This window comes from Mesocricetus auratus, unplaced genomic scaffold, assembly GCF_017639785.1.
Source record: "Mesocricetus auratus isolate SY011 unplaced genomic scaffold, BCM_Maur_2.0 Super-Scaffold_100011, whole genome shotgun sequence".
Taxonomy (NCBI): domain Eukaryota; kingdom Metazoa; phylum Chordata; class Mammalia; order Rodentia; family Cricetidae; genus Mesocricetus; species Mesocricetus auratus.
Genome location: NW_024429195.1, coordinates 58,701,424 through 58,721,437, shown reverse-complemented (window position 1 = coordinate 58,721,437; position 20,014 = coordinate 58,701,424). Strand labels below are relative to the sequence as shown.

The following is a 20,014-nucleotide window of genomic DNA, read 5'->3' as shown; positions in this document are numbered from 1 at the left end:
GGTGTATGTGCACATGTCATATTTGTAATTAATAAAGGTCATTTTGCTCTAGCATTTTCTCTGCCTTCAGTTTAGATATATTCAAAGGTATACTTTAGCAATTTAAGAAAGTAAATATAGTTGTTTAGATGTAAATAATGTCTAGCCAAAGATTTGGCTAATTGCAAAGTGAAATTAGTAACATTGCGATATCACTAAGTGTCCATGGAGTTGTGATCTCGAGATATAGGTGGCCCATACCTGTAATCTAGCACTTGGTAGTGGAGGCAAGAATATCAGGAATTCAAGGTCATCTTCAGCCACGCAGCGAGTTTGAAACCATCCTGAGCTACATGAGACAAGTCTCAAAAACAAAACAAAGAGCAGGGACTGGAGAGACAGGTGGGCTCATCTGTTAAGAGTGTTTACTGGTCTTGAAAGAGGTTCAGTTCCCAACACAGGTGACCTACATCTGCCTGTAACTCCAGTTCCAGGAGATAGTCTACACTCTGAACTCTGAAGACACCTACATGTGCACGGTGCACATGAACTCAAGCAGAGCACATATCCATCCACATTGAAACAAAACAATCAGCAGAAGAGAACAAAAGAAGGATGAAGTTAAGTAGGGTGGTTATTAACCATAGTCTATTTCCAGAAAGTACTTTGTAGGCCTGGGGATGGGAATCTAATTAAAGCTGTGCACGTGAGACTAACAGGCAAAAGTAGGACTTCTATGGGGAGCAGCTGAAAACAGAGGGGAGACTGTGGACAAGTGCAGAGCAGGATGAACCCTGAAGGCACACAGCTGAGGGATTTTATTGGAACATAACGTTGTCTTTCTCAGGCCAGTGAGATGGTGCTTGCCTCTAAGCCCAACAGGCTGATCCAATCCCTGGGACCCGCATGGAAGAAAAGAACCCACTCCTCCAAGTTTTCCCCAGATTTCACCTGGGTTTGGGAGGATAAGGATGCCTAGAAGATTTGGTAGATCATGCAAGCTTGCAAAATTACCAGGGAGCAGATGTCTCTTCGCCTCTTGTAGTGACAAGCCTGTGTGATCTACCCAATCTCAGAGAACAGCATGAGCTTTGAAACTCTAAACTCTTGTAGTTTACAGAGTCAAGGCTTCTTGGTAGCTTTGCATTTATTTCAGAACAAAGGTAGAAGAACATACAAATGTTTAATAATTGTGTGCAACTAGGGTGAGGCTAGGACTCAGTAAAAATGACAACTTATTAAATTGGAAGAATTGACTTATGAAATGAGACTTCTCAGTAGCTAACAGGTTTGTATAAATACAGACTGGGAAAAACTAACTGAAACAGCCTAATATATTTAGCCACAAACTAGAATATAAGTAATATGTACATTTTATTTATATTGAGGAGTAGAGGGGCTAGAGAGGTAGCTGGGTTAGTAGGGTGTTTGCTTAGTATGTACAAAGCCTTGGGATGATCATCAACCCTGAATAAACCAACTATATTTGGTGATGCATGTCAATAGTTTTTAGCTCTCAGAAAAATGTAGGCATGAGGATCAAAAGCTGAAGGTCATGCTTGACTGCATATTGCATATAAAGCCTTTCTGGACTATTGAGACCCTTGCCTCAAAAGCCCAAACTAAACCAAGCCAAACAAAAAGAGAGAAATAAAAGTCAGTTGGGGCTGGAGAGATGGCTCAGAGGTTAAGAGCACTGGTTGCTCTTTCAGAGGTCCTGAGTTCAATTCCCAGCACTCACATGGTGGTTCACACCATCTACATGCCAGAACACTGTATACATAATAAATAAATCTTTTTAAAAAAAAGTCACTTGGGCATTCTGCAGAGAACTTACAGATATGGCTTTTATCAATAATGCATTAAGAAGTAGGCAAAGTTTGAAGAATTCTAGTGTTATATAGACAAATGAAGTAGAGCTTTGATTTAGAAAAAAACGCAAGGTGGAGCTAGCTGGAGAGATAGCTCAGCAGTTAATAACACTGGACTGCTCTTCCAGAGGACCTGCGTATGAGTCCCAGCACCCACATGATGGAACACAGCCATCTGTAACTCCAGTTCCAGAGGCTCCTACCCTTTCTTCTGGCTTCCACAGGCACTACACATGTGGTGCACAGACATACACACAGGCAAGACACTTGTACACATAAAATAAAAACTAAAAAAAAATAATACAAGGTCCCCGGGGTGGTGGTACATACCTTTGATCTTAGCACCTGAGAGGCAGAGGCAGTGGATGGATGTGTGTGAGTCTGAGGTCAGTCTAGACTACAAAGTGAGTTGCAGACCAGTCAGTGCCTCAGAGTGAGACCCTCAAAAGAGGCAAAAATTCTTTGCACTAGAGTCAAGTACAGCTTCTGAAATATAAGAATTGTGATATTCCTGTGTTTATCTCTTTGAGATATTCCAATGTGTAGTCACATTTGTGATAAGCTGCTTTTTTATATGCCATCCTAGAACTGTAAGAAAAACACATTTGCAACAGGGAAGGAACGTCTATGTTGTCTATGCAATAATCTGAAAAAAATTAATTCTTATTATTTTTGTTTGCTTTATTCATTTGAGATGGAGTCTGACGCTATAGCCTTGGCTGGCCTGGAACTTGTTATGTGGACTGGGTTGACCTTGAACTTTCAGTGACCCTCCTGCACCTGCTTCCAGAGAGCTGGGACTAGAGACATGAGCAACCATACTTGGCTTCTTAGAGTTTGAGTTTATGATGTTTTCTGAGTTGAATTAAAACACAGGAATCAATCCTTATATTTTGAACCTAAAATTCTAGCACTTTTAGGCACGCTGTTAAAACTTAGAATACCTAATCCTGAATAGGCAGTGTGGGTGGAAAGAGTGGGCGGGGCTTTTCAATAAGACTTAATTGTTCTCAAGCTGTGAATGCATAATTATGTAATTTGTTATGATGAATTTTCCATTTTAGACTTCTGTGGTAGGAATCATTAATGCGTATGTGAAACTCATATAATTCTGATTTCTATGGCGTTATATCATCAGCTCCTAAATATATACTAATTATCGACTGTATAATAAATGCTCTTTACTGGTACACTGTGTAAATTTGAAATAAGAATGTCATTATGAAGAAAAACACTTAAAATGTTCGAGTAGCACAGTTATTTCAAAAAAGAACACCCAGAGAATATTAATATAATTTTGCCTGCATGGATGAGAGAGAAGAGAAAGGAAGTGACTGTGCATATGCCAGATAGAAAGAAATAGTACAAATGTAAATTACTTGGATGAGATTTATTTAACAATAGATGGGGACTGTGAATCTGGTTAAATCTATTTCTGATATCAGACATTTCCTTAGTGTTAGCTTGTTCTTTTGAAATTATTGCTAAACCAATTTTTAAAATATTATGGTTTTGTATACCGAATGCTTTTTAGGGTTTTGCAAATATTGGGGTGGGATTTAGATTTATTGATATATTGCTTGCTTATCAAGTATAAAGTTTTGGGTTCTAAGCATCAAAGAAGTGTCTGTAGCAGCACTCAGGAGACTGGATGATCAGACGGTCAAGGTCTTTCTAAACTGCATTGTGAGTCTAAGGTCAGCCTGAGACTCTGTCTAAAAAATAAATGATAAACCATTAAAAAGAAAACAGAGTGTGGAGGCATACATAGAGGTAAGTGGATCACCGAGTGTTCAAAGCCAACCTGGTCTAAATAGAGTTCCAGGCCAGCTAGGGCTACACAAGGAGACTCTCTCTCAAAATACTTTAAAAAAAAGTTTTGTCGCTGGGCGGTGGTGGCGCACGCCTTTAATCCCAGCACTTGGGAGGCAGAGGCAGGCGGATCTCTGTGAGTTCGAGGCCAGGCTGGACCGACAGCCTCCAAACAATACAGAGAAACCCTGTCTCGTAAAAACCAAAAAAACAAAAAAAGTTTTGTCTGGGTGGTGTTAGTAGTAGCGCACGCCTTTAATCCCAGCACTGGGGAGGCACAGGCAGGTGGACCTCTGTGAGTTCAAGGCCAGCTGATCTACAGAGCAAGTTCCAGAACAGGCTCCAAAACCATTCAGAGAAACCCTGTCTCAAAAAACAATAAAATAAATGTAAAAAGCATTAAAAAAGCTTTGCAAGACTTATTGTTATTAATATTTATGAATGCTTTGCCTGCAGGTAATTATGGTACCATGCACATCGGTGTCCTTGGAGACGAGAAGAGGTGTTAAATCTCCTGGAATTGGATTGACAGACAGCTGTAAACCATCACATGGGTGCTGGGAATGGGAACTGGGTCCTCTGGGAGAGCAGTTGATGCTCTTACCATTGAGCCATCTCTCTAGCCTTGACTTTTAAGAACATTTGCCACTTCTTAGCTGAGCAGTGCTGGTGCACGCCTTTATTTCCAGCACTCAGGAGGCAGAGGGAGGTGACCTGTGACTTTGAGGCCAGCCTGATCCACAGAGCTACACAAGGGAAACCCTGTCTCAAAAAGATCCTCCCCCCAAAAAATATTTGACACTTCCAACGATCTATTTCAATTCCCAGGCCTTCCATTTTGGATTTTTTAAAACTAAATAAATTAATTTCTTTAAGTTTTCCTTTAATGTCCATATTTGCAATTTTCCTGTAAATTCTGCCTTTCCTTTTTCTAAAATACTTTTTAATTTTTGTAATATTGGGTGTTTTGTTTTGAGTGTTAGGGGCAGAAACCAGGCCTTTGTTACCTTGAGTCAAGTGCTCTACTATTGAGTTACATCCACAGCTTTGTATGGATTTTTGTTTTGTTTGGAATAGATTCTTACCGAGTAGCCCAGGCTGACCTTGAACTCACTGTGTAGCCCAGGCAGACCCTGAATTTATAATCCTCCTACTTCGATCTCCCAAGTCACTGGGATTATAGGCCTCTGCCATCACATCCAGCTGGCCTCCTTCTTGAAAGAGCTTTTCAAAGTGTCTTAGAATTAAGGCTGACAGGTTTGTGCTTCGTTTTGGGAGAAACTTTCATTATAAGCCCCAGCAGGCCCCAAACTCACTATGTAGCCCAGGCTGGCCTCCACCTTGCAAATCCTCCTGCCTCTGTGCCTCTGTCACTGAATACTGGGATGTCACTACACCCAGCTGGTCATTTTCTTTTAGCCAACTGAACATAATCCACTATCTTCTGGTTTCTGTTGCTGCTGGTAAAACATATTCTTTTCTTTGCCACTCTGAAGACTTCCCCTTTGGTTTTGATATTCTGCAGCTTCACTGTGGTGAATCTAAGTGCGTATTTATTGTCTTCAAATTGCTTAGGATCTGGAGAACTTCCTAAGTCTGTGGGTTGGAGTCTATCATCAGTTCTGAAAAGTTCTCAACCATTATCTTGTCAAAAATTGCTTCTGCTTATTGTCTTTCTGCTTTTCTTCCAAAGCCATAATTAGATTTATTTTAAATTCCACAATGTCTTCAATTGTCACTTAGAGTCTCTTTCATATGTAGTTCATACACATAGTTACAAAGAAGACTTTTTGTTTTTAATTTTTAAAAGTCTGTCTCCATTTCCCCATCTCTGTGTGTATGATGTGTGTGTGTGTTTGTGTGTATGATGTGTATATGTAGTGTGTATGGTGTGTGTGTGTATGATGTGTATGGGTTGTATGCATGGTGTGTATGTATGGTATGTATGGTGTGTATGTATATGGTATGTGTGTGTGTGTGTGTGGTGTGTTTGTTTGGTGTGTGTGTGTATGGTGTGTATATGGTGTGTGTGTATGGCGTGTATGTGTGCATGTGTGATAGGTGTGCATGTGTGATATGTGTGTGTGTATGGTGTGTATGTATGGTGTATATGTGTGCATGTGTGATATGTATGGTTTGTGTGTGTGTATGGTGTGTATGTATGGTGTATATGTGTGCATGTGTGATATGTATGGTTTGTGTGTGTGTATGGTGTGTATGTATGGTGTATATGTGTGCATGTGTGATATGTATGGTTTGTGTGTGTGTGTATGGTGTGTATGTATGGTGTGTATGTGTGCATGTGTGATATGTATGGTTTGTGTGTGTGTATGGTGTATGTGTGTGTATGTATGGTGTGTATGTGTGTATGGTGTGTGTGTGTGTGTCTGTGTGTGTGTGTCTGTGTGTCTGTGTGTCTGTAGGTAGGCAGGTAGGCCCACAAGAGTGTGGGTGCCCTCAGGAGCCAGAGGGGATTGTCAGATCTCTGGAGCTGAAGCTACAGGGGACTGTGAGTCACCAGTATGAGTGGTGGGAACTGAATCCAGGTCTTCTGCAGGAGCAGTACACACTCCGAACTGCTGAGACACTCTGTCCCCACATCTTTCTGGTTTTGATATAAGTTCTCAGGTAGCTCAAGCTGGCCTTTAATTCACTGTGTAGCTGAGAATGGCCTTGAACTCCTGATTCTCCTGCCTTCACCTTTTGAGTGCTGGTGTCATAGTCACGTAGCCACCACTGCAAATCTTTTGTTTTCAAATTTCACCTTTCCTGTTGCATTGGGATACTTCTTTTTTCTATCTTCCATCCTCCATCTTGTATTTTTGTTGTGTCAAGTAGATTATTACACCTTTTTGTTAATTCTTAAGATATTACTTATATTTTAGTCCCTTAAATTCTACTTAGCAGTCTTTGGAGATAGCTCAGACTGGGAAATTCATGTCACACTGTATCATGAGGACTTCAGTACAATCCCCAGAACTCACATAAAAGATATGCTCAATTGTAATCCCAATGCTGGGGAAGCAGAGGCAAACAGACGCCTGGGGCTTCCTGGCCAGTCAGTTTAGACAAATTGTTCAGTCTCAGGCCACGGAGAGACCCTATCTGAGGATACAAGGTTGGTGGTGCCTGAGGAATAGTGCCTGAGTGTAAAGAGAAACCTTCCCGCCAGCCTGGTTCCAGAGCCACATCAGTCCCAAATAAACACACAGGAGGTTATATTAATTATGAAGCTGTTGGCCTTGCTTTTTCTTACTGGCTAGCTCTGACTTAAGTATTTACCTCATAATTGTTAATCTAAGCATTTCTCTTACCAGAGAAGTTTCCGGGCTTCCTACCCCATGGCGGTTACATCTCGACTTCCTGTGTTTCTCCTACCCAGAGTCCTCCTGGATTCCTAGTCCCACCTATCTTGGTTCCCTATTGGGCAACAGTGCTTTATTGACATATACACAGGACTTCTCCCATCACCTGAGGTTGTCCTCTGACCTCTATATGCACATGTACACATAGGGGCACTGTGGTGGCTTGAATGTAACTGGCTCCCATAATCTCACAGGGAGTGGCACTATTAGGGGGTGTGGCTTTGTTGGAGTGGGTATGGTCTTGCTGGAGGAAGTGTGTCACTATGGGGGCAGGCTGCGAGGTTTCATATGCTCAGGATATTGCCCAGTGTCTCAGTTGACTTCCTGTTTCCTGTAAGTGGTAGGACTCTCAGCTGCTTCTCCAGCACCTCATCTGCCTGCATGCTGCTGTCATCCCTGCCATGATGACAATGGACTGAACCTTTGAAACTGTGAGACACCCAATTAAATGCTTTCCTTTTAAGAGTTGCCATGGTAATGGTGCCTCTTTACAGCAATAGCATCTCTAAGACACACATGTACAGCGTACACACACGTTTACACACATACAGGGAAAAATTTGTCTTTCCTAAATATCCTCATTCATTATTATAGCTTATTGGTTTCTTCACACAATGCCGTCTTTTTTTGAGATAGGGTCTTACTACTTAGCCCTGGCTGGCCCGGAACTTACGATCCAGAACAGGCTGGTCTCAACCTCACAGAAATCTGCCTGCCTCTGCTTCCCCAGTACTGGGATTAAAGGTGCGTGTCACCACTCCAGTCCTCATTTGTCTTTCATTCATACTTTACAAACTACAGTTTTGTCTTCCATAAATTCAGTATCTTAGTTCCTTGTAAATATTATTGTCTTATATTAGAATAGCTTCTCACTAATGACATCTCTGTTAGTTAGGGTCTCTATTGCTCTGACAAAACACCATGACAAAAAGCAAGTTGGGGAGGAAAGGGTTTATTTGGCTCGCACTTCCAGATCAAAGCAAGTCAAGACAGGAACTCAAACAGGGCAGGAACCTGCAGGCAGGAGCTGATGCAAAGGCCATGGAAAGGTACTGCTTACTGTCTTGCTTTCTCTGACTTGTTCTGCCTGTTTACTTATAGAACCCAGGACCAAGGGATGGCACCGCCAACCATGGGCTGGGCCCTACCCCCTTAATCACTAATTAAGGAAATATCCTATAGCCTGATCTTACTGAGGCATTTTTTTTTCAATTCAGTCTGCCTCCTCTCCAGTGATTTCAGCTTGTGTCAAGTTGACATTAAGCTAGCCAGCACAGTATACTACTTTTTTTTGTACTTAGTATATTTAAAATGTGAGCAGGTTGATTTTTTTCTCAGAGTTTTATTGATAGTATCTTTTTTTAAGGCTTCAGATGAGGATAGGTTCCTCCAGAGAGATCTGCTGGGTTTTTTTTGTTGTTTTTGCAGTTGTCTGAGGAAGCAATCAGTCAAATCACTAATTATCAGTTTGAGGTTCCTTGGGATTACCCAAGCGCTTGTTACAGGACTGGACTGTGGCTCTAAATTCTCAGATATGCCCTCGTTTTCCCCCTATCCACTAGATGCCAAGGTTTCTGGTTATTCACTTATTTCCTTACTTATTTGTAGACTCCAGAGGACAGCATTAGCAAAGACAAGCTGATTTTTAACTTCTCTTTACAACTAAGGAATCATCCTTGGTACTCTGGCTCTTGTGTTTATCTCCTACGAGGACACGTGGAAAGCAAGGCTCATTTTTAGGTCAGATCAAAATAAAGGGGACACTGAGAGGTCATCAGAAGGGATGAGAACTGCTTACCCAGCCATCTGTTTGAGTATCTTGCCAAGAATTTCTAAACTGCTTGCAAAGGACTATAAGCGCTTTTCTGAGAAAAATCTCACAAACAAGATTATAAACCATGTTTATAGTCAAAAACTGTCTTTGCTTCCAAGGGACCCATGAATAGTGATTATTATTTGAACATTTTGACCTGTGTTTTTTACAGCTTGTAAACTTGTAGAGCAAACCACATAGCCCCTCTTAAAAATGTTACTAAAGAACTGTTTAGATAAACACACCAATATGCTACTATCTTTTAAATCTTTTAAACGACATAAATTGAAAGGTCATTAAATTAAATATTGGGTTTGGTTTTCTTTCCTAGGGCATTACATAGTCCAGGCTATCCTAGAACTCACTGTGTAACACAGGCTGGCCATGAGTGTCCAATCCTCCTGCAACAGCCTTTCAAGTGCTGTGATTACAGGTGGACATTACCATGCCTAGTTCTAAACTACCTTTTAATGTCTGACAAAATAGACTTACAAAAAAAAAACCCTAAGCAGAAGTCATATAGAAGGACACTAAGTATTCACTGAAAAGACACTGCCTTTTTTTTTTTTAAGTTTTTTTTTTTTTGAGACAGGGTTTTTCTGTGTAACAGCCCTGGCTATTCTGGAACTTGCTTTGTAGACGAGGCTGGCCTGGAACTTACAAAGATCTGCCTTCCTCTGCCTCCCAAGTGCTGGGATTAAAGGCATGCACCACCACTGCCTGGCAAGACATTGCAATTTTAACATCTATGCAACAAACCCAAGGGCAACCAAGTTCATGAAAGAAACTACTACACAATGATCCTCAACACTGACAGTGGGAGACTTCAATAATGTACTTTAATACTCCACTCTCACCAATAGAGAGGTCATCCAGACAAAAACTAAACAGAGAAATGCTGGTGCTGGCACCATAAACCAAATGGACCTCAGAGATACTTGCAGAACATTTCACCTAAACACAATGGAATAGACTTTCTTCTCCATACCTCATGAAACTTTCTCCAAAACTGACCACATACTTGGACACAAAGGAAGTCTCAACAGGTACAGGAAAACTGAAATAACACCCTGTGCCATGGTCTAAAACTGGATAGCAACAATACAAATAACAGAGAACTTGCAAACTCATCAAAATTGAACAACTCTATTGAATGAAAAATAGGTCAAAACAGAAATTAGGAAAGAAATTAAAAACTTTCTAGAATTGAGTGAAACTGAATATACAACTTACTTAAACCTATGGGAAACAAGGAAAGTGGATCTAAGAGACAATTTATAGCACTGCATTTTTAAAAAATAGGAGTGTTCTCTTCCTAATGACTTAAGGACATACCTGAAAGCTCTGGAACAAAAAGAGGAAATGTCATTGGAAAGGAGTAGATGGCCAGAAATCAAAGTGCGGGCTGAAATCTAGAAATGATTAAGTTTTCAAGTTTCAATATGCTAAATAATAGCACATTTCTTTTTGCCTCTGTATGAGATTAAAGAAACAACTTCAAAAACACAAATGTAGGGTCTGGAGAAATGGCTTGATACTTAAGAGCAGTTGTTGCTCTTGCAGAGGACCTACGTTTGATTCTCAGCACCTACATGGTGTCTCACAGCATCTGTAACTCCAGTTCCAGGGGATCCGATGCCCTCTTCTGACCCCGTGGGCGACAGGCATGCACATAGTGCACGTTCACATATGCAGGCAAAATATTCGTACACATAAAATAAATCTAAAAATGTTTTAATAAAAACAAATGTGGAATAGAAAGCATTGTTGCATGGCTAAAATGCTATTTTTTAAAAAAAGAACATTTATTTTTGTGTATGTGTGTATGTTTGCATACCACAAGGTGCCAGACTTCAGCTTTTCTCCATGACTCCTTCAAACCTAGGGTCTCTGTGATAACTGACGCTTTGGCTCCACCAGTGGTCTCTCTTAGCCTCTCACAGTGCCAACCTCAGAGGCTCTACATGACATGACCCCTTCATTCCTGAAACTTCCAGGCTGGTGAAGCCAGCACCATCTGGAAGACATGCACTGCCAAATTTAGCTTCCAGTTTGGGTTGCATCCTTGCCCCTTATGGAGCACAGCTTTTGTGTGTGAAGCCTGAGGAAATACGTCCCTGAAGATTTCACCTGCATGCCATTGGTCACAGATTCCACCTGGATGACATTGGCTCATCTTCAGCCACTTTTCTTGTACAACCCAGGCCCATCTGCTTAGGAAAGGCACTTCCCACAGTAGGCTAGGCCCTCCCATGTCAATTAGCAGTCTAGAAAATTCCCCAAAGATGTGTCCATTGGGCAATTTGATAGAAGCAATTCCTTAATTGAGACTCTCTCTTTCCCAGGTATGTCTAGATTTGTGTCAAGCTGACAAAAACTGATACTCTAGACTAGGCTGGGTTTGAATTTTCAGTTCTCCTGCCTCAGCCTTCTGATTAGCTAAGATTACAAACAAGCCTGTGCCTCCAGGTTTGGCAGTGCATTGACATTTTGTTCTGGCCAGCTGTGACATGTATCAAAACCACTAGTTATTCATGACAAATATTAGCATTGATATATAGAAGTATGTGAAAGATGTACTTACATTTGTTCTCCAGTAACTCTTTACTTCCAATTACCTGCATTAAACTTAAACAGATTTCATTTTCAGTTATGTGTACATGAGTGTGTATGTGCTTGTGAGTAACGGTGGTACCCACGGAGTCTAGCAGTGGACATCCTATCTTCTGGAGCCGCAGCTGCGAGCTACAGATTACAAGTGCTGGGAACTGGACTCTGATCCTCTGGAAGAGCAGCAAGGGGTATTAACCAACAAGTCACATCGCCTGCTTTAAAAGATTTATTTATATAGTGTGTGTGTGTGTGTGTGTGTGTGTGTGTGTGTGTGTGTGTAAGACAACTTGTAGGTGTTGGTTCTCCCCTTACAGGTCCCAGTTACCAAACTCAGGCCATCAGCCTCTTCACTATGTAACTAAACTCTTTTTTAAAAGCAATGCTAAAAAATTTCAGCTAGTCTGTCAAGAATCAGTATAACCCTTTGTATAGATGGCTTGTGAGTATCATCTACTAAAGAAAATAAAGTTACCAGTTCCTAATGAGTATGTAGTCCAACTCCTCACTTTTTCAGAACTGGAAATGCAGAGGTAATTTATCTTGACACATATCTAATTAGCTATGACTATAATGTAGGTCTCCTTGTTTCTCAGACCCTGTTTTCCACTGCAACAAATGGCCAGATTTTCACAGACCAATTGGAGAAACTGGGGCTGAGGCAGGAAAGAATTATGCAAAGCAATTTGCCTCTCGGGTGTAATCTTCAGTCTCAATTGCCAGAGTAAAAATCAGAGCACAAAGGAAACAGGTGATATCCTATATTGTTCTTGTTAGCTACTATTTTAGGAACATTGTTTAAATATATTTCACTGCAGCTCACAGTAAGAAATGCAATTTAAATAACAGCAGGGGGCACACTTTTACTCTGATTTTTTTTGTTGTTGTTTAAATACAGGGTCTCTTGACATGTCTATGTAGTCCTGGAACTTGCTATGTAGAACAGTCTGGTCTTTAACTCACAGATAATCTGCATCTCTCTTCCAAGTGCAGACTATAGACATGGGCTACCACGCCCAGCTACTTAGAAAGTCATTTAAAAAATGATTTATTTTCTGTGTGTAAGTGTTTTGCTTGCATGTACATGCCCGGGGCCTGAGGTGGTCAGAGGAGGTGGGATTCCCTGGAACTGTGGGTATTGGAATGAGCAACCAGGTTCTGCAAGAACAACAGGTACTCTTCAACTGCTGAGCTCCTATCTCTAGCCTCCCACAAACTAATTTTTGCTTCGTTTAGATGTTATGCGTTCTTATCTTTTAAATTATATCCCATTAAAACCTAATCCATTAAAAAATGAAACCGGCTTTTCAGTGAGTCTGACAAAAAGAAGCATTGCTCCAGGTCACAGGTGACACATTTCAATGTGCTGACAGACTGCAACATTGCCTCCCTCACACATCAATAAACTTACATGTATGTGGAGCCCAGTCTGGGTTTGTGACCAGGACACGGCAGAGTCTTTCCCCCACTGGAACGGCCACTTCATGATAGAGTCTCACTGTTGTTTCTCAAATGTTGAAACATACTTGATTCAAGACGTGTCTCAGAGATCAGTGACCTGGCATCACCGAATTGGGCAGTAAGTTGCTTGTTCCTTGGGCAACATAATAATGAATAGCCAGTCGAGTCTGGAAATTTTTTTAGAGCTGCCATGAAATAGATCAAAAGCAGGTCAAACTCTGTGGCCTCACTTTGAAGTATCCAGATGATCTGAACATTATCTGATTTCTTGTCAAGAAATGTTAATGGGAATGGGAGTTGTGTAAATTTAAAACAAAACAAAACAACAAAAACAGCTCTGAGGTAGAAGGGAAAGCAAGTCAGGAATTAAATTTTATCACAGAGAACTGTCTTGTTAGCTGGCCTGAGCTCACCTCTCTGCTCTTCTGTAACGGAACTTGCTTTCCTCCTGTGATGAGCTGGTTCTCTCATCAACAGTATGGAGTCGTTTCTGGGGTCATGGTTAAAAAAAGCCGAAGATGAAATGTAAGACTTGGAGACACTTAAAAATAAATTATTAGGCGTTATTCTCGAGTTGAGAGGGACTGCCAAATTGCCACGTATTTGTTTAAACTGTCACCAACCTCACTGTAAAACTCAATGACTGTAACAGCTGGCACGAGGATCCTGCACATGACTAGGAACAAAAAATAAAAAATAGCCTACTAGGCTATTTTCATCCCAGCTTGACTGAAATCCACGTTTCAAACCCTTTCAGAGGAACACAGCAAATGAGACACCACAGTGACTGTTCTATTGCAAACAGGAAGCAGCAGTTCTCAAATGCTTTTCAAGCCACAATAATTTCCACTTGAAGCCTTCTCTAGGCCGGCAGGGCAGAATCTGGACAGAGCAGGAAGGAGGTCGGAAGGCGGGTCCTGCTCAGCTCAGGTGAGGTAGGCTGCGTTCCGACCTTCCCTAAGGCCTCAGGGGACCAGCAGACACCGGGCCCTCGACCTCAGGGCCTCCCGAGGGGAACCCGGGGCGCGCGGAGGCGAGGTGACCGCGACGGCTCGCCATCCCAGCAAGGGCTGGGCAGTTGCCTAGGGGCGGGGAGCCGGAGCTGCAGAAGATACCCGGGACCGCCCCCTTGCGGCGTCACGTGACGGGAGGAGGCGTGACCGCGAGCCTAGGTTAGGGCGGGGCCGAGGCGGGCGGGGGCGGGGCCTGGAATGTGAAGGCTCGTGGCGGCTCGCGGCGCCCGGAGAGGCGGCGTCAAGGCGGATGACAGCATTCGGGTGCGACGCGCTCCCAGCTGGGCGGCGGTGGTAGCGGCGGCGGTAGCGGCAGCGGCAGCGGCGTTCGACTTGGCCGCCTCCGGGAGCGGCAAGCGGTAGGGAAGGGAAAGGGGGCCCGATCTAGCCTGCGGGGCCGTGGGGCCCGAGTTCCCGCGCCGCTCGGGGCCGAGTCCCCGCCGCAGCTAGACTGCGCCCTCCGCCGGGGCTGCCTCGCAGTTGCCTCGGACGACCGCGACCGAGAGAAGTTGGGGGGTCCCACCGGACACTAGGACCCCGGACTCCGGGGGTCACCGTGATCCCGCGGAAGCCTGCTCCCGGCGAGCCGCCGCCTCAGGGGCTCCGCATCGGTGAGTGGCGCTCGTCCCCGGAGTTGGGGGGCAGCGGAGTCGTGCCTTTGGGGCGACTGGACTCCCTCGGTCCCGCGTTCCGAGCTCGGGCTGTGGGCACTCCCGGGCACCCCGCGCCGCGAGTTCCTCTCCCGCTCCTTTGTCCGCTTCGGAGGGGAGATTGGCAAGGCTGGCGGGGGTGGCGTGTTTTTTGGGGCCCACGGTAGGTGCGTCTGCAGTGGCACAAAGCCCAGCGGGGACCTGGGATGGGGGCGGGGGCGGCTCGGCGTTCTGGGTCCCGAGTGTCTGCCCCTCCCGAAGTTTGACAGGGCGATGGCAGGGCTCGCCGGAAGCCCCTGGCGCGGGGGAAGACCTGGCGCTTTGTCGCTCGGGGCGGTTTAAGGCAAGGCTTGGGGTTTTCCTGTGACAGCCCCCGAAGAGGCTGTGCCGCGCTCTGCAGACCGCACCCGCCTTTGCAGAGAGTGTCACGGTGTTCCCTCAACCTCACCTCCGGTGGCCTTCTTGCCACATAGGAGAAAAGGCGGGGTCTTCATTGCACTTTTTTTCCCCTCGTTTTGTTTGCTGCTATGCTGTGGAAAGTGCAATCAAGTGCCAGGGAGTTTTGATAGGGAGCTTTTGGTTCATTGAGCAACCCACTCAAGACCGGCTGATGCGAAGTAACAGGAGATGCAGATTTTCCATTCACTAAAGTCATTTAACACTTCTTTATGAGCGACATCTGCGTTGTGAAACATACCCTAATTTCATTTTAACTAAATGCCTTCTGAAATAAGAAGTAACTTAGGTTACTCTCTAGACAGATGGGAAAACTTCTCTGACTGGTGATATGAGCATATCTGCTCTAAATAACTTAATGAAGTTTTTGCCTTTTTGCTGCTGGAAGACTTAAGTAACATTTAGTAGTGTTAGAATATCTTGGATATAGCAGGTTGTTTTTTTTTTAAGTAATTTCACTGTAAACAGCCCCAAATTAGTGCAACTTATGATCTTTTAATATAACCATTTAAAACAGTTTCTGCCTCTTGAAGGATTCCAGAGAGTGAGCGAGGAACAGGTAATGTGCTTGTTATGTTTTCTCCTCCCTAAGGGTTTCATCTAAATTTGATCATGCGGAGAGACTGGGATCAGTTGCTGTGCTTGCTAGAACCTGTTTTGCAGTGAGATTCTTAAGATGCTAGTTTTGTAAAGCAGGCTGAGGAAGGAAGGAAAAGGCCATGCAATTTGAAATGCACTCCATTAAAAGTGCAGCCAATTTCAAGTATGTTACTTTTTCTCTCGGTAGCAAGGATGTAGAATGACCAGTGTGCTTGTTCAAAGCGCTAGCAAAGGGAATCGATGAAATGTAAGACCTACCTAAAGTCTTTAATTATGGAGATTAAGTTGTTGCGGTCAAATTCCATGTGAACAGTGTGAGCCACAAAGATCAACACAGGTGCCTAGAAATGCTCGTTTAATTAAAACTGGGCCTGGTTTACTTATTTCATTGAGTTGTGGTCATTACTGAACGTCTCATATGTGTGAATTGTTTTTTGTTTTTTGATTTTTTCATTTCAATTTTGTTTTCTGTTTGTTTGGTTTTTTTTCTGAGACAGAGTTTTACTGTGTTGCCTAGCTGGTGCTGGTTTGCCTTGGAACTTGGCAAACTCCTCCTGTCTCAGCATCCTAACTGTCATGTATATTCTACTGTTGCCTGGCTTTTGTTACGTTTTTGAAGCAAGTGAGTGTTTCTTAACACATTCATAGGACTTAGATATTTAGTAAAATATCTAAACTCTTCAAGATCCTTTTTAAAAATAAAATATAGATATATTTAGAAAAAATTTAAAAATTTGGAATTCCTTTTTGAAATGAGAGTTAAAAATATACTTTGGAGATAGCTATGCAATCCGTTAAGACGAAGTTCTCTTTTGGCTTGCTTTTTAAAAAATTGATACAATTGTGAATATATAAAATGTTCCATTACACAAAAGATAAATTGCAAGATATTAGCCGGGCGTTGGTGGTGCACGCCTTTAATCCCAGCACTCAGGAAGCAGAGGCAGGTGGATCTCTGTGAGTTCGAGGCCAGCCTGGTTTACAAGAGCTAGTTCCAGGACAGGCTCCAAAGCTACACAGAGAAACCCTGTCTCAAACAAACAAACACAAAGAAACCCAAACAACAACAACAACAACAAAAACAAAAAATTACAAGATATTATCTAAACACTGTGATCTTAGTATGTTTCAACTTGGCTTAAGCAATCCATCAGCAATAAATAACTTAGGCAAAGAATTTGTACTATTTTTGAAAACTTTTGCCCTTATAGCAATACTTGAAGTGTTATATTTGTATTATATCCAGAGTTGAAAACATGAATACCAGGCAACCAAAAGTAGAGGATAATATCATACCTTATTCTTATAAATATGATCTACAAATGGGACATAAATACAGCGTAGGGCTACTGAGGTGCTGGGTGTGGTTGTTGGCTGGTGATCCTGCACTCAGGCGATAGAGGGAGGAGGGTTACCTTGAGCTAGCCTTGAGATCATGTCTCAAAAAACAAAAAGAAAACAAACAAAAACAAAAAATCACCCCCAAAAAACCCAAAACCCAAACCTACGAAACGAAAACCCCACACCCCTCTGAGAAACTTGTAGTGTAGATGGCTGAGACACGGAACTCCCCAGAAGTACTCAATTGGAGCAAGTGCGGTTAGATTTGTTCCCTTGTGGACAGGACCATGGGTAAACATATGGACTAATGTATACAAGATCTCATGTCAATATATAAGAACCATATCAGAGATGTAAGATTCATCCTTCTACCTCAGTCTGTACTGCATCCCCTCACAAAAGAAATAAAATTTGAATCTAGAAGACATACTAATAGGGCTTTTTCTCCCTAAAACATGTTGTGAGTCACACAGGGTAAGAAGTCCTTAATCTGGAACTCCATACTCCCAGGCCTTACCCTAAATAAATTCACCTTTGTCATCATTCTATGTGATGTAAACTCTCCAAAATAGCAGCAATCCACATTATCAGTCATTGTACGAACAAAAACGTAGTTCCAGGTACTTGGCTGAAGAACAAGGGGAGGTGTGTGATAGTGTCATTTGAAATAGATACAAGTAGTGAGATAATAAAGGAAGCAAGTCACTAATCTGGAGAAGGGGATTTTTATGCCATGCTTTCGTGTAGCTTGTGTATCTGAAGGTATCCTGGTATCTAAAGAACGTGAGATAGAATGAGCCAAAGTGGGACCTGGTGGTGTAGGCCTGTAATCCCAGCTACTTGGGAGTCTGAGACAAGAGGATCACAAGGTCAAAGCCAACTTGATTTTCAGAGTTAGTTCATGATTGGCCTGAACATGCTGCCATGATGGCTGGTAAAAGCATTTGCTATGAAGCCTGATAACCTGAGTTTGATCTCTGGTGGAGGAGACTACCACCTTCCTTAAGTTGTCCTCTGTGACACAAGAACTACCCATTCTTGTAAATTAATAAATAAATGCAAAACAAGAGAGACTGGCCTTACCAACTTAGTTAAGAGAGAATGGGCAGTGGTCACACGTGTTTTAATCTGAAGGCAGAGGCAGGTGGATCTCTGAGTTCTAGGCCAGCCTTATCTACAGAGTGAGTTCCAATACAGCCAGGGCTACACAGAGAAACCCTGTCTCAAAAAGTATCCCCTCCCCAGCACTCTGGAGGCAGAGGCAGGCGGATCTCTGTGAGTTCGCGGCCAGGCTGGACCAACAGCCTCCAAAATTATATAGAGAAACCCTGTCTCGTAAAAACCAAAAAAAAAGAAAAAGAAAAAAAAAGTACCCCCTCAAAAAGAGTGTTGGAAATGAATGTAGACTAGTCAGAAAACAAAACAAAACAAACAAAAACAACCCACAAGCCATTAAATGATGTCACAATAATCACAATGTTTTTCTTTTATTTTTCCTATTATGTTAGGAAGAACTTTTCTTCTCCCATTCCAGTGGTTACTTCTGTCAAGATTAAAAAAAAAAGCACATTTTTTAAAAAGTGAAAATACAGAATTCCTAAGTTTTTAGGGATGGCAGTATTACAGTTAGAGCAAGGAAGCAGAATTGGATATCAGAAAATTTTAGAGGGAAGTTTGATTACATCTTAAACAAGTAGTGTGTCCCTGAGCAAAATCCTGGGCCTCGGCTTTCTCATTTGCAAAGTGGGATACTATTCTTACTTTATTTTGCATCAGTGGTTCTCAACTTTCCTAATGATATGGCCCTTTTATAGAGTTCCTCATGTTGTGGTGACCCCTGACCATAAATTATTTTCTTTGCTACTCCATACCTGTAAATTTGCTACTGTTATGAATTGTGATGTAAATATCTGATATGCTACCATTTGAAAGGGTATTGGACACCAAAGGGGTCATAATGCACTGGTTGAGAACCATTGCTTTGCATGATGGTTGGGAGAATGAAATTACATGTGTTTTCAATTGCCTACCTTATTATTTAGCATGGAGAAATTTCAACAGTTATAAAATTATGTAAAATATTTTCTTTGTCTCTACATCTTTAAATATTGTTTTGGTTCATGTATCATTAATTTGAACATAGGGCCTTGCACACACTAGGTAAGTGCTCTATCACTGGACTATTAGTGAAATCATTAGGCTGTTTATCCCAAGTTCTCGTACTTGACTAGTGACTAATGGTAATATCTATCTTTTTAGATCAGTAGTTTGCTTTCTTTGTCCTTCCCCTCTCAACTTCTTTGTAGTCAAACTTGACATTGAATTCCTCTCCTCCAATCTGATGCTGCTATTACAGGTGTTTCCCACCATGCCCCACTGGTAGTTTTCTTTGAGTGAAAATATTTTCTGATAGAAGTGAATCTTTTATTTATTCATTTATTTACTTGTTTGTTTGCTTTTTCGAGACAGGGTTTCTCTGTATTGTTTTGTAGGCTGTCCTGGAACTCACTATGTAGATCAGGCTGGCCTTGAACTCACAGAGATCCACCTGCCTCTGGCTCCTGAGTTCTGGGATTAAAGGCGTGCACCACCAATGCCCTGCAGAAGTGAATCTTAATTGTATTACTGTCTCATGTTATAGATCACAAGGAATGCTAGATTCCTCAAAATTGTAAAGTTTTAACTAAAGGATATGAGTGGCAGAGAATCTGACTCTGTAAAAATTTTAAAAATATATATTGTTTAATTATGTGTATGTGTGTGTAAGTGTGGGTATGTGCACATGAGTGCAGGTGCCTATGGAGACCAGAAGAGGGCACCCATCCCCTGGACCCGGAGTTTATAGGCTGTGGTGTGTCACTTGATATGGGTGCTGTAAACCAAACTTGGATCCTCTGGAAGAGCAGCAAGTGCTATTAAATGCTGAGCTATCTCTCCAGCCCCTAGACTTTGCCTTAAAAGAAATTGTCTTTTTCACCACACTCTTTTGTCCACTTATTTTGAAAAACAAAAACCAAGAGTTTTCAAGTTACTATAACATTTA

At 42.2% G+C, this 20,014-nt stretch overlaps 1 protein-coding gene across 9 annotated transcripts in view; it reads left to right on the top strand.

Moving 5' to 3' along the window:
* Positions 1-14,175: 14,175 nt before the first annotated feature.
* The window catches only part of Osbpl8 (oxysterol binding protein like 8), a 126,223-nt gene continuing 120,384 nt past the window's right edge, over positions 14,176-20,014 (top strand). For 8 of the 9 annotated variants that reach the window (XM_040754903.1, XM_040754902.1, XM_040754907.1 and 5 more), the window contains exon 1: positions 14,230-14,535. The gene's annotated coding sequence lies outside the window, so the exon portion shown is untranslated. Of the gene's footprint in view, positions 14,536-20,014 lie in introns of all 9 variants that reach the window. The other variant, XM_040754898.1, reaches the window with a different exon arrangement.